The sequence below is a fragment of the Ruditapes philippinarum genome, unplaced genomic scaffold, assembly GCF_026571515.1.
Source record: "Ruditapes philippinarum isolate M1 unplaced genomic scaffold, ASM2657151v2 ctg169_1_1_1_1, whole genome shotgun sequence".
NCBI classification, from domain to species: domain Eukaryota; kingdom Metazoa; phylum Mollusca; class Bivalvia; order Venerida; family Veneridae; genus Ruditapes; species Ruditapes philippinarum.
Window position 1 is genome coordinate 275263 of NW_026863853.1, and position 12414 is coordinate 287676.

The following is a 12414-nucleotide window of genomic DNA, read 5'->3' on the forward strand; positions in this document are numbered from 1 at the left end:
GTTTTATATTGATATTAAATCGAATTTTCTCTAACTTTTTATTTCCGAGCATTACAATTGTGATGTAAAACATTTCGTTTGAAACTAGTCTATGTCATAGTTTTCAAGATGTGCTGTACACAGCATTTTCCAGCTAATCCCACTTTTTTGTCGGTCTTGTGGTCATGTTTACCTGAGTTGTAAAATGAAACGAACAAGAATCGCTACATACTAGAATTTCCGGACAATATTCGCATATACTATGCTAGCTTGGCAATTGCTTTATTTATTCTTATCCTCTTAGGGGATGCCCTCTTAAAGCACTGATTAAGATAAATAAGTCAATTTCTGTCATCCGACAACTAGCGCTTTCAGATATGTTGATTAGATATTATGTTTAACAAAGATAAATGACATCACACATAAAGCAATCATCACCACTGTCCAAAAGAACCTAGATTCATTTCGTTGCGTCCTCTGTTCTAGAAAATAACTGTTATAGAATTTATATAATAGCCACCAAATTTATCACACTTACTAGGATAATCTTTGACAAAGCATGTTCTTTTGAGAAGTTACGGTTAATATGTTATAACAGATAAAATTGGTATTTTATATTTATGTCTTTATCATTAAACTATCATATCATTAACAGTGAACATTTTTGTAACGTTGTGTTTTATTGAATACTATGTTGTCTTAAATAATAATACAACGGAACTTTTCCTACTCCAAACCCGGCCATAGATAATTTGATACTAGAATTTTTTTTGTAGATTTGTAAAATTGCAGTTCAGAACTGTCTTTAATATGGTACAATATATAACATATATAATTGTGATAGATTAGTATACATTCTAACTTTACACAATTTCAGAGAAGTAAACTTATTACTATCAGATTACAAGAATCACATTTACATTTAATTATATTATCATGTATATTCAATACAAAACCTCTTAAATTCAATAAATATATACTAACGATAGAGACAAAATAATATCACGACATTACTGTTATACACTCATTAGAGGACACTATCAAAATGACAACATTGACAATTTATCAAACGTACAATGGAATGAGCTTCTTAATCTTCTACAGGACAGGCAATATGAGCTTATTGATTGTATATTGGTCTAATTTAGTGAGAGCGGATCAAATCTTATTGTGATGAAATTGTTGTTTAAAGAAGAGATATTTGATGATTTGCAATGCTATGTATTGATATTAGATTAGTCAGCTTTTCAGTTAACATTCCCCTTGGCTTAAAAAAATGAAAATATTTCTTGATGACAGCTTTACAAATTTATGTACATACATTTATCTATGCGCAAGAGGTATATTTTGGTTAATTATTACTTAAGGTTCGGTTATTAAATTACAAAGTACTTCTATAAAACATTAATTTAGCAAAAAAAACAAAAACAAAACAAAATCAAACAAACTATATATTCATATATAACAAAAAAATGCACACCATAATGCTATTATTTTACAAGAGTGTTGAAGAATTTTCAATGTCTTTCAAAAAAAAAATGTTCATTTTACTCAAGCAAATACAAAATGCTATTACTCTTTGAATAAGGTATTAAGAAATTTGGTTTTTTTATTGTGTTAATTATACAATAACCTTATACAGTTTTAATATTGTGAAATTAAATATTCATATCAAACATTTATTAAGAAAAATACACAATGCAAAAAAAAAAAAAACAAAAAACAAACAAACGACAGAATAAAACGACAAAATTACAAATATTGCCGGTCAATTTGATTGTATCTGCACATATATATGTTATGGGTGACTTTTTGTTTTATTTATGACAGTCGTAGACGTAAGACCATTTACAGAACATTTATGACCTTCATATCCATTATACTAATGGATATCAAAATGCATATAAAAGGGGTCATTGAGGTCATAGATATAAATATATATAGTGCATGTATTTCCCTTTTTAATTCTCGTTCACACATTCAGTGCGCAAAGATGAAATACCAGGCCAGTATTTCAGCTTCTTTCAAAAACGGAAAAATTAAATCCCATAGCAAAGCAGCAAAAATAAAAAAAGCAAACATACATGCCCCCTTCTAAAAGGAAAAAAAATATATTGCTGGTTGAATGATATAAGAATTTAATATTGTCGGATGAGATTCGATGAGAATTTCCGTTTATTAAATCGATAAATGTATGAATACCATTGCCATTTATTTATGTTCTCTTATCAAACATACTGGATCATATTAAATGAAACCTTCCGTAAATATTCATGATGTTTATCATAAGCAATATTTTCCAGCTAATTTACTACATGAGTTGTTTATGTCTACTTCAATGGTAAATATTCAAACTGATTTCATTTTTTAACAACTAATAAACTTAACCAATCGCCTTAAGATCCTGAATTAAAGTAGATTAATTTGAAATTGTAATAGGCCCGGTTTGATTTGTTTGAACAGTGCTTGTGATGTTAGATGTCATAGTTACGGTTTCTAGTATGATTGTATTTATATAGCCAGGACATAGCTAGCGTGTTAAGATAAGATATTATTATATACAAGTTTCGATAAACTACTTTCTTTTATATAGTGGACATTTCGTTCTATTTCACTATTAATTCTTTAATTATCTGACAATATTTGCAAGAGGTACATAAATAAATCAACTTTATGCAAAATGTAGATGTTGTTTTGATATATTAATCTACAATAGTAGATATAGAAGAATTTGTAACTCTTATAAAGAATATGGAACAATATGTTTCAAGTTATAAATGATGATGAGATATAAGTATTCTTTAATTTGTTGTCATTCAATCATCATTATTTTTAAGACCTCAATACTTACTAGCATGAACATTTTCAGGCTTGATTTAATTTCAGGGCCTAATCGTGGACGGTGTTGGTTACAAGCTACCGTTCACCCGTCCCTTAGCACCGGCTTATTTTCACATTTTCAATTTTGCCGTGTTGGGCTTTCTTTAGGGATTCCGTATTTATCTATTTTATGATCACATCCGTGTTATTTGTGCCGTGTGGCGGCTGTAAAAAGTCTCCCCGTACATTTAATCAATGATGTTATATTTTCGATCCTTGAAGATCGTTCAGCACGACATTATTGCTGTGCTTGTGGTATTTTTTAGTTTCAACTTTTCGGCATTTTCTAGTTGGGTGGTTCCAATATTCCTACTTGAATAATGTTGAATCACCCTTAGGATATGTTGCCTGCTTTTTAAATTTGTCTTTTGACGTCTTCTCTGTGATACGCAGGCTTCATAACCTCTGATCCCCTTTCAAAATTCCATTTTATTTAGTTCTGCCCATTGTTTTCTCGTTTATGGCACACGCTTTTTATTACTTGGGGACCATACGCCGCTTTTCATGGAATGGCACGGAAGTGTCACATTGAAGGTTCCATGATAACCGTCGTATGAACACATCTGCGGATGTTTCTAATTTCAAAATTTTAATATTTCACGTTTAAATGTTGAATTCTGCTTAAGCCGGTGCTAGGGGGCGTGGACGGTAACTTGCACTTTCCAGTACCGTCCATGAACAGGCTCAATCAAACCGAGCCTGCAACATTTTCAATTTTGCCGTGTTGGGCTTTCTTTAGGGATTCCGTATTTATCTATTTTAGGCAGAACATGAAATTGGTGAAATTGGAATTAATTAATAATGTTACACGTGAAAACCGCGTATGGTTAGTTAATCATATTTTATCGCTTTTTTCTATACAAAAAAGTAACAATGTCACATGCAAACACAAGACAAAACTGATTCGAATAAATTTACAGTATTACAAATTAAAAAAAGGTCAGATATCACAGACAAAAGATGAAAATAAAAATAAAAAGCAGGCAAACAGCAAGTTTGTTGGCTAGATATATTATTGTCTAGGTAACATTTTACATTGCCATAGGTAAACACATTTTAAATCAAATAAATTAATATTCGATATCAACTTTTCTTAATTCTTTGCATTTATAATAAAAAAAATGGTTCATTTCAGTAAAATGAATAATTTTGAAGCATGCTTAATTTCAATAGACGAATGAAAGAGCGACCTGAAAAAGTGGAGACAATATTATTAGTAAAGGTTACCATGTGTCAAACTTGACGAGAAAACAGGAAAAGAAAAATATTGTGAACTACATATAAACTTAAGGCACAATTATTACATTTTCTATCGTAAAATGCTTGTGAGGTTTTACATAACCGAAATAATAGTATTTTTTTTTTTTATCACAAAGCTATTTTAGATATTGTTTAAGTGTATTAAGGCTATGATGTTAAAATGTAAAACACTATCAATTTTCGTCTACTTGAATTCATTAAATATTTGGATACCCACGATAGAATAATAATGACATACTTGTTATCACATGTCATTTGAAGTAATGAAGGTGCGATTTTTGGGCGTTTATGAGTAATTGGAATTTACACCTGTTTGTAGGCGAACAATAACAGAGCTGCCAAAACAACAAAACAGAAAAAATATTGAAAATGATTGATAAAGTTTGTATATTGTTTCGAGAAGACAAAACTGCTTAAGTCAAATTGCGCGAAATAGAATATAAAATGAACATGTTTATTAAAGATAACCAGCACAACAGTTTTTAATTAGCTTTATCAATTTGTATGAGCACTTAAAGCACTTCATTCACCATAGACCTCTGACTCACACCATGCATTTCAACGATCAATTTGATGATAGCTTTTTGCTTTCGGTCTTTAATTAGTTAGAGTTGAAATAGGACCACACATACTGTGAAAATTTATACGATCAATTAATCCAATTTTATTAATGATATCAAATACATTTGTTAGACATGTAATGGGATAGATATGGTCTGTTATTTTATCAACATTCATACGAGGAGTGTTTTGAAAGGAAACCAGACGTGAGCCAATCAGACTTTATTCAACGTTATAGTCATGTGCTGTGTTGTTATAAAATATATGTACTGTTTAATGTTTCACATTGTTTTATGACAAAACTAGACAGTTTCCGATCTCATCTAGAGTATTGTTATTTGTCTCGTATTGTATATGTGAATTTAATAAAACAATCAAAATAATCAGACAAGCCACACAAACACGAACATTTAGTAATTTAATTTAATTGCAAACGTTTCGGTTATATGCCTTCATCAGTGCAAAACATAATAAAATTACCGGAAGCGACGTCATAACGGAACACGCGTTAAACGCGCGAAAAACGTTATGGCGTTTAGCGGCAAAACTATGATAACATGTAGAAACAAATATTTATTTCTACATGTTGTCATAGTTTTGCGTACATGAATTAAAATGGATCAACAGTGATACAGATTTTTTTTTTTTTAATAAAACATATAACTTACAGAACACATTTTGTAGAACATTTGTCAAAAAACGGAAATTACATTACTCTGTATTCGACTAGCGAGCATGAAACATTTTTTTCAACCTGTTGAGTTACTTCAAGGGTGACCAATTCTATGGCTGCAATGCTTTTATTTCCACTAGGTTTTCACCTTGCATCATTCATGATACTGAAGGAATCTTTTCTTTAATGTTTTAAACATGTATTGTGAATGTTAACCTTAAAAAACATTAAATATGTGCTTGGCATAAAAAGGAAAGGAAAGAGGTAGATATAATTTGACCGGTACATAGAAATGCCTTTTCGATAATTTGCACTAAGAGTTATTTTACGTATCCGTTTCAAACAAACAAGCAAAACTAGCTTTAACTCCCTTTAGTTTCGAAATAAAACTTACAGAGAGTTTGCTAAATTTTCAAATTAATTTGCCACGACATCTCAAGACTATTTTATTATTCTTTTGAATTTTGGATAGCACAATTACATATGTCTTTATTTATTCTATTTACACATATAAAGTTGCCTGTCGCAATGTTAAGATTTTCAACGGACATTTAAAACAAATGCGATTTATGAAGGATAAGAATAAATATACTGTTACCACCAATTCATTGGCGGGTAAGGGTAGTTTTTCATATTTTGACACGATATTTAATGTGTTTTATGTATATTCCACATGCGTGTGACTAGATAGTAAGCATAAATCGGGGAATTGCACTGATAAAATGGAGCAACATGAAAGGTGTTTGTTATGCTATATTCAATTTATTACCAAAATGATAATTTATAGAGAACAGAATAATTCGTTAAAACAATTTTATTGATGTCAGAAAACATATAAAGTACCTGTTTGTTTGGTTGTTTATCTGCTTTTTACGCCATTTTTAACAAACATTTCTCTGGTCATCTCGTGGCTGTCAGTTCACCTACCAGGATTTCGTTGATAAACAGCCAGTAAATACCGAATTCACCTTATGATATCGACTACTTATCCCACAGAAATTCTGAATCAGCGGTTAGAGACAAAAGACATGAGACGCAATGACCTCGCCCAAGGATCAAACCAGGAACCACTGGTCTACACATTATTGTAAATATACCATGCTGCAGAAGTATTTAATGTACCAAGACAAATATGCCAAATTTGCAATGTTAAAAGATGACTTTATCGTTTAGAAACAGGCAAAATGAGATTATTGATTCTATATTGGTCTTAGTTAACGAGTGAATATCTCATCTTATTGTGTGGAAAGTGTTGCATAAAAGACATTTGTTTGTAGTACATGCACTATATTTATGATAGTTTAGTCTGGTCAGCCCTCCCTATTCTTAGATATTGTTCCTCTTAAGCGAATCTATATATATTTCGTTGCGTTAAATTAAACAAAATTAAATACACATGTCCTTCCTATCGGTAACTCACTAACAAAACCAAAAACATCCCCTGAAAAAAAAAAACAACAAAAAACAACAAAATAACAAAACAAACAAAATCACAACAAAAACAACAACAAGAAAACAAACAAAGTACACAAAGGACGTTTAATTGTATAAACACAGTCAAGTAAATACGAAACATTTGCAAGTAAAAAAAAGTGAAATTTGGTGCCCTCTAGTTCATATAATTTGCGGTTTTTAAAACTTTATCTTAAGTGTTTTACAGTAGTTATGCATCTTTATTTTTCATAAATATAAACAGCTATTTGATCAAGACATTTAGACCTTTGAATAGTGAAAGTAAATAATTAGTGACTCGGACCACCTTACTTTTTGTTCTGAACGAATACGACTGATTAACTGTGACTCAATACTAAATAAAAAGCAGTATTTCACATTGGAACACTTTTATTAACATTTATGAAAATATGACATTTCCTGCCTACAAAGAAATGCATTAAGCCGTAGACAGTGCCATTGCAATTTAAGAACGGAGAGTTGTGTGATTGTTTCAAGCCACCGGAAAGTTCCAATAAAATACGGGTACATTATTTCTATTGTATTAACTGTGTAAGGATGTATTTGTTTATATAGGATAAATTGTCATCATCCTTTTTTCTAACTCAATCATTTTTTCTATAGTTTCCTTCTAATGTTTATGTGTGTTTTCTAATTGCTTTTATTCTGCCTTTGTTTTCCAAGTTTTAAATTGTTTTTAAATGTAAGAACACTTTTCAAAAACACTGCTAAATCGCTGGCAATTTGGACACGTGTCGTCATTCACTTCAAGTGTCGCTAATGTAAATAAATAAAGTTATTTGCTATGATATAACATAGCAAACATATTAGTGAAGCTATTGTGTGCTTAAAGGATATGACACAAAATTGATTCAGCATAATGGATGTCTAACTTCAATTATTTTATGTTTCTCTGTACTGGAACAGAAAAAATCTCAAAAACAGAAAAATTAGCTAATTTATTTAAGTAAATCTCTTTGTCTAGACTTTATTTCAACAGCAGCCTATTTACCACTGGGTATGATCAAACATTTTGATGTAAATTTTGTGATGTTTTTTCCCCAAACAGTATTTATGTCAGGAAAAGCAAAATCTCTAAGACAAAATGTATTTTTCATTGATTGTCAAAATCAACACAAGAAAGCCTAAAAAATCATCAGTGTTATAAACATATGACCATCGACTTTTCAATTAAAAACTTTGATGACTGAAAAAAGGAAACTACAAACAACTTCATATAAAGAAATAAATAATTAAATAATTAAATAAATTACATAAATAAATAAATAAATACATAAATAAACGCAAAATTGTTTTATTTCCTCATAGTATTTTACCTTCACTGGGTTCCTTAAAAGTACGAAAACAGTGTCACGTGATATAGTTTAAATGAATAAAATTAAAATGACATGTTAGCAAAAGCAAAAGTGTAGTCGCCCAAGCATTCCAGATTCTGCACAGAAAGAGTTGAAAAACATTCCCCCTAATAAAAACCAACAAACAAATGCACACTCGCTCAAGAATCTTTCCGTAAATGAATTGAGTTGACATTGTAAAACAAACTGCAGAGAAACATAAACACTTCGCATTATTAATTTCAGATGGACCTAGTTGGATGCTGGCCTTGTGTGCCGTCAGATGTTGGTTCGAGTCTCAGACTTAACTCATTTAATATTTTTGTTTTTGCAGCACATTAAACAATACTATAGAAGATTTAATGAAATAAGGTTTTAGCTTCTAATGTAGTATTCCTTTTAATACATGTAGAAGAAAATGTCAACTTCTCCGTATAAATCAGATTGCTACAATGTTCCATTTCAAAGATGAGGAACGTGCACATTGTCCTAGGTTTAAGCTCTATAGATACCAAGCGAAGCGGATGGATTTAACTCCCTATAAGTGTTCAATGTTTAGTAAGGTAAAGTTAAAAGATGTACAATTTATACAATATTATCAAAGTAAAAGTTATATGTAAAATGTTCCACTTGGAAATTAAATTAAATAATTAAATATTAATTCCGCTTGCGTGTCTCTAACCAGTACCAAGCGCCCAAAATCATAACTTGGTTCGTTTATTTCCAGTCTACAACAAGTTTACTTTTAATATCGGCCATGCTCTACTTTATTTCATGGTAAGTCAAGTTTATTGTAAATATATCAAATCAGTTGATGTTCTCGCATACTGAGACATCTGCCTTTGTATTGATGATATGCAAAATATGCAAATATTAGCAAATTACGAATCCTTCCGAAAAATTAGCTGCAATTTTATATGTACAAAAATAAATCCCGTTTGATCTACAAGCGTTTCAAAATAAAAACTAATCTTACTTTATGGAATTGGTTTTTGTGTAATATTACACTTGTAAAGTTGCATTATTATCACAGTAACACAATAAATTATTATTTTAATAAATATCAAAATCTTAAAAGAATATTTGTATCGTTTTGGTTTGCTGTGAGCTTTCTTTTACCTCATACGATACATGACAAAATAGAATTTATGAAATACACTTTACACTTTGTTTGCTATTGTGATATGTCATTAAAGAAATGCCTGCATTTCCACAAATCCGTGTTTGGAGTTATATCTGTTTTTCTTCCCGATTAAAACATTTATTTCTTGGTCCATAGAAAAAAAAGAAAATGTAGCCGTCAAGTGTACAATAGGACAATAACATTTGTTTCCTGTTAGAGTTTAATTGCTAAAGGTGTGGCATATAAATGTTGTTTCGGGCATATCCTTAATTTACAAGTGATTAGCGTTTTCGTTTGATTTTATATATTTGTTTAAATAAATTGTGGGGTACGTGATTGAAAGTTTGCAAATTTTACGATTTGTCAACATTGCTAGATTACACTTGAAATTATGTTTTCTTCAAACACTGAATTGTACTATACATTCTTATGTACACTAGATCCTTTTGTTTTTTTTTATCTTTATGTTGATTTATGCCGTTTCACTAAATAACTGTTGAGTAGTCATCATGTTTTGTGACATAAAAAAGAGATAAAAGGAATTTTGTTATAGATGTAAAAAGTCGTATACGTGTGTTTATTCTCTGAAATCTAACAACAATAAATGTAAATAAATCTGCACATTTATGAATGATTTTATCATTTATATTGTATGTTTTAGAATGTGTGATAGAATGTCTGTCATTTTACTGATGATAATTATAGATAACTGCATATCAGATTTTATCTTCTAAAAGATGAAGCAAGGCAATAGGATTGGCCAAGTTTTCTCAATACTATCTTTTAAAGAACAAGTCTGTCATTCAAGCAGTTATCAGAAAATTATAATATATTTCATATCGACAATTGTGTAGGGTGTCAATCGGATTTAATGATGCATGCCATGGTTTGCATGATTTCAAAAAATTTATTGTTATATAATAACATCAACATTTTCAAAAAAAGAATGTAAATGATATTAAAATGATAGAATTTATGACATTTAAGGATATTATCACACAACGTTAAGGTTATTTATAAAAACTTAGCACAGTAACAGGTATACGTACAGGTTATTTGTTGTTGATGTCAAATGTTTTATAAAATCTAACAGGCGTTTTAGGAAGTGCTAGTTTACGAGTAAATTCCATGCAGAAAGTCTTTACAGATCCAACCTTATTGTTTATTACCTACATCATAGACCAAGATCTAAGTCTTATAAAAACAAAAGTAAATTACTTACTTAATAAAAATCTTGTTCGTGTGTAAACCTTGCACATAAATAGGTTAAAGGCAAGGCAAAGCATACCATACGACCGTCGTTTTGTTAATATCATTTGTCAATTATCCATATTCATATTTAACCATAATATTAAAAAAAAAAACTGATCCACATATTCGCTCTTATATGTAGCAAAAGAAATTAGAATATATGTTACTTCATTCGTAATTATTAATGAATATTACTCGCGTTGTGTTTTTTTTTAAAAATATACATAGATGTTGTTATATAAAACATTGTATTAGGGTGAGAACAAATATTCAGCCGAAGTGTAAAAGAGCCAAATCCCTATCACCTTACTGAAATGAAACGCAGTTTTCATTTGTATTGAAGTTTTGAACTTTGAATGAAAAAGATTACAAACAGTATAGTCTTTAAACAAAAGTTCTCTTAGAGAATGCAATGCGTGTACGGTGCTTACTTTAGTATTTATTGCAGACTGTCATCTTATACAACCAAGATATCTATCTATAATAGATGAAAACACGTGAATATACATGTATAATGACAGTAAAATAGGATTGACTCTCAAGATAAAAAACAAACAAACATTAAATAAAGCTTTTTACAATTAAAAGCATATGAAATATGTTCAGTACAGAATAAGAATATATTGCAAACTCGATGACTTTTGCAATTTCATAATCATGAAGAAAGCTTACTTCCACATAAATCTCCATGGTGAATGCATTATTAATATCATAATCAGTACTCGAACGTAAACATCGATCAACAATATTTCTGACTCATCTCACATATGTAGTTAATTCGCTAACAGCTTTATTTGTCTATGTTTATTGTCATACTACAGTACTTAATGAAACACCATAATTTATTGCCAGGATGTTTTATGCATCAAAAATATTTTAATTTTTAATTTTTTATATTTGTGAAGAATATCACTACTGACAGAAATAATGTAATGTTTTATGGTCTGATTTTGGATGGTATATTTCTTTTAAAATGTTAATCATCAAATACCATAAGCTACCATATGCTTTGGTTACACAAAAACTTGCAAGTTAGTAGGGTTAATCATACTTTTATCGTGTAAAAAGTATTCGTTTAAATTGAATTTCTATTTTGTCTTGAAAATCTCCTATAAACTCTGTTTACTGTGGCAATGATTAATTGATATGTCAATTTGTTTATTCTGTGATTTTATTTTTTGTTGCAACACTGGTGAGATAGCTTTTACTTATCGTGTTTTGTAAAACAGTTATGAAATATAAATGATTTATAAGCTTAAAAGGCGAGTTTTATATCGATGTACAACTTGCAGCTTTGTTCGATGAAATATAGTAAAACAAATATAAATTATTAACATTGCTGTTTAAATTAAATGTATGAAACCATGCTCAAACACATTAGCAAATGCGATTTGAACAATAAGTCTGTATTAAATTAATGTTTCGCTAATTTAATTAGACAAACGTTATTTGCCTTGAATGATTAATGTTGATTTCGTCACGATTAAAATGACTTTTTTTTATCTTAAATAGCTTGAATTAAATTCTGACTATGGATTGCAAGAATATTCACTTTTTGAATAATATCAAAGAAACTTGATTTAGTTAAAAAATGAAAGGTAATGCTCACACAAAACGATTATAGTTTTTATTTTAAGTAACTGTACTTCAATTTTAAAGATAAGTTATTTTATGTAATAAAAATAGGTCATGGGTCTTACGGTATGCTAGAAAAAAACATTTGATATTTGGAGTATCTTGCCAGTGGTCTCGTCCTTGAATATAAATTAGGTCACAACAATAAAAAATATTAAAAATAGCAAACACTCAAATCCAGCTAGGCACTGGTGAATTAATGACGTGATGCGTAAAACAAGAGTAACATTACATATTTGTCTTGT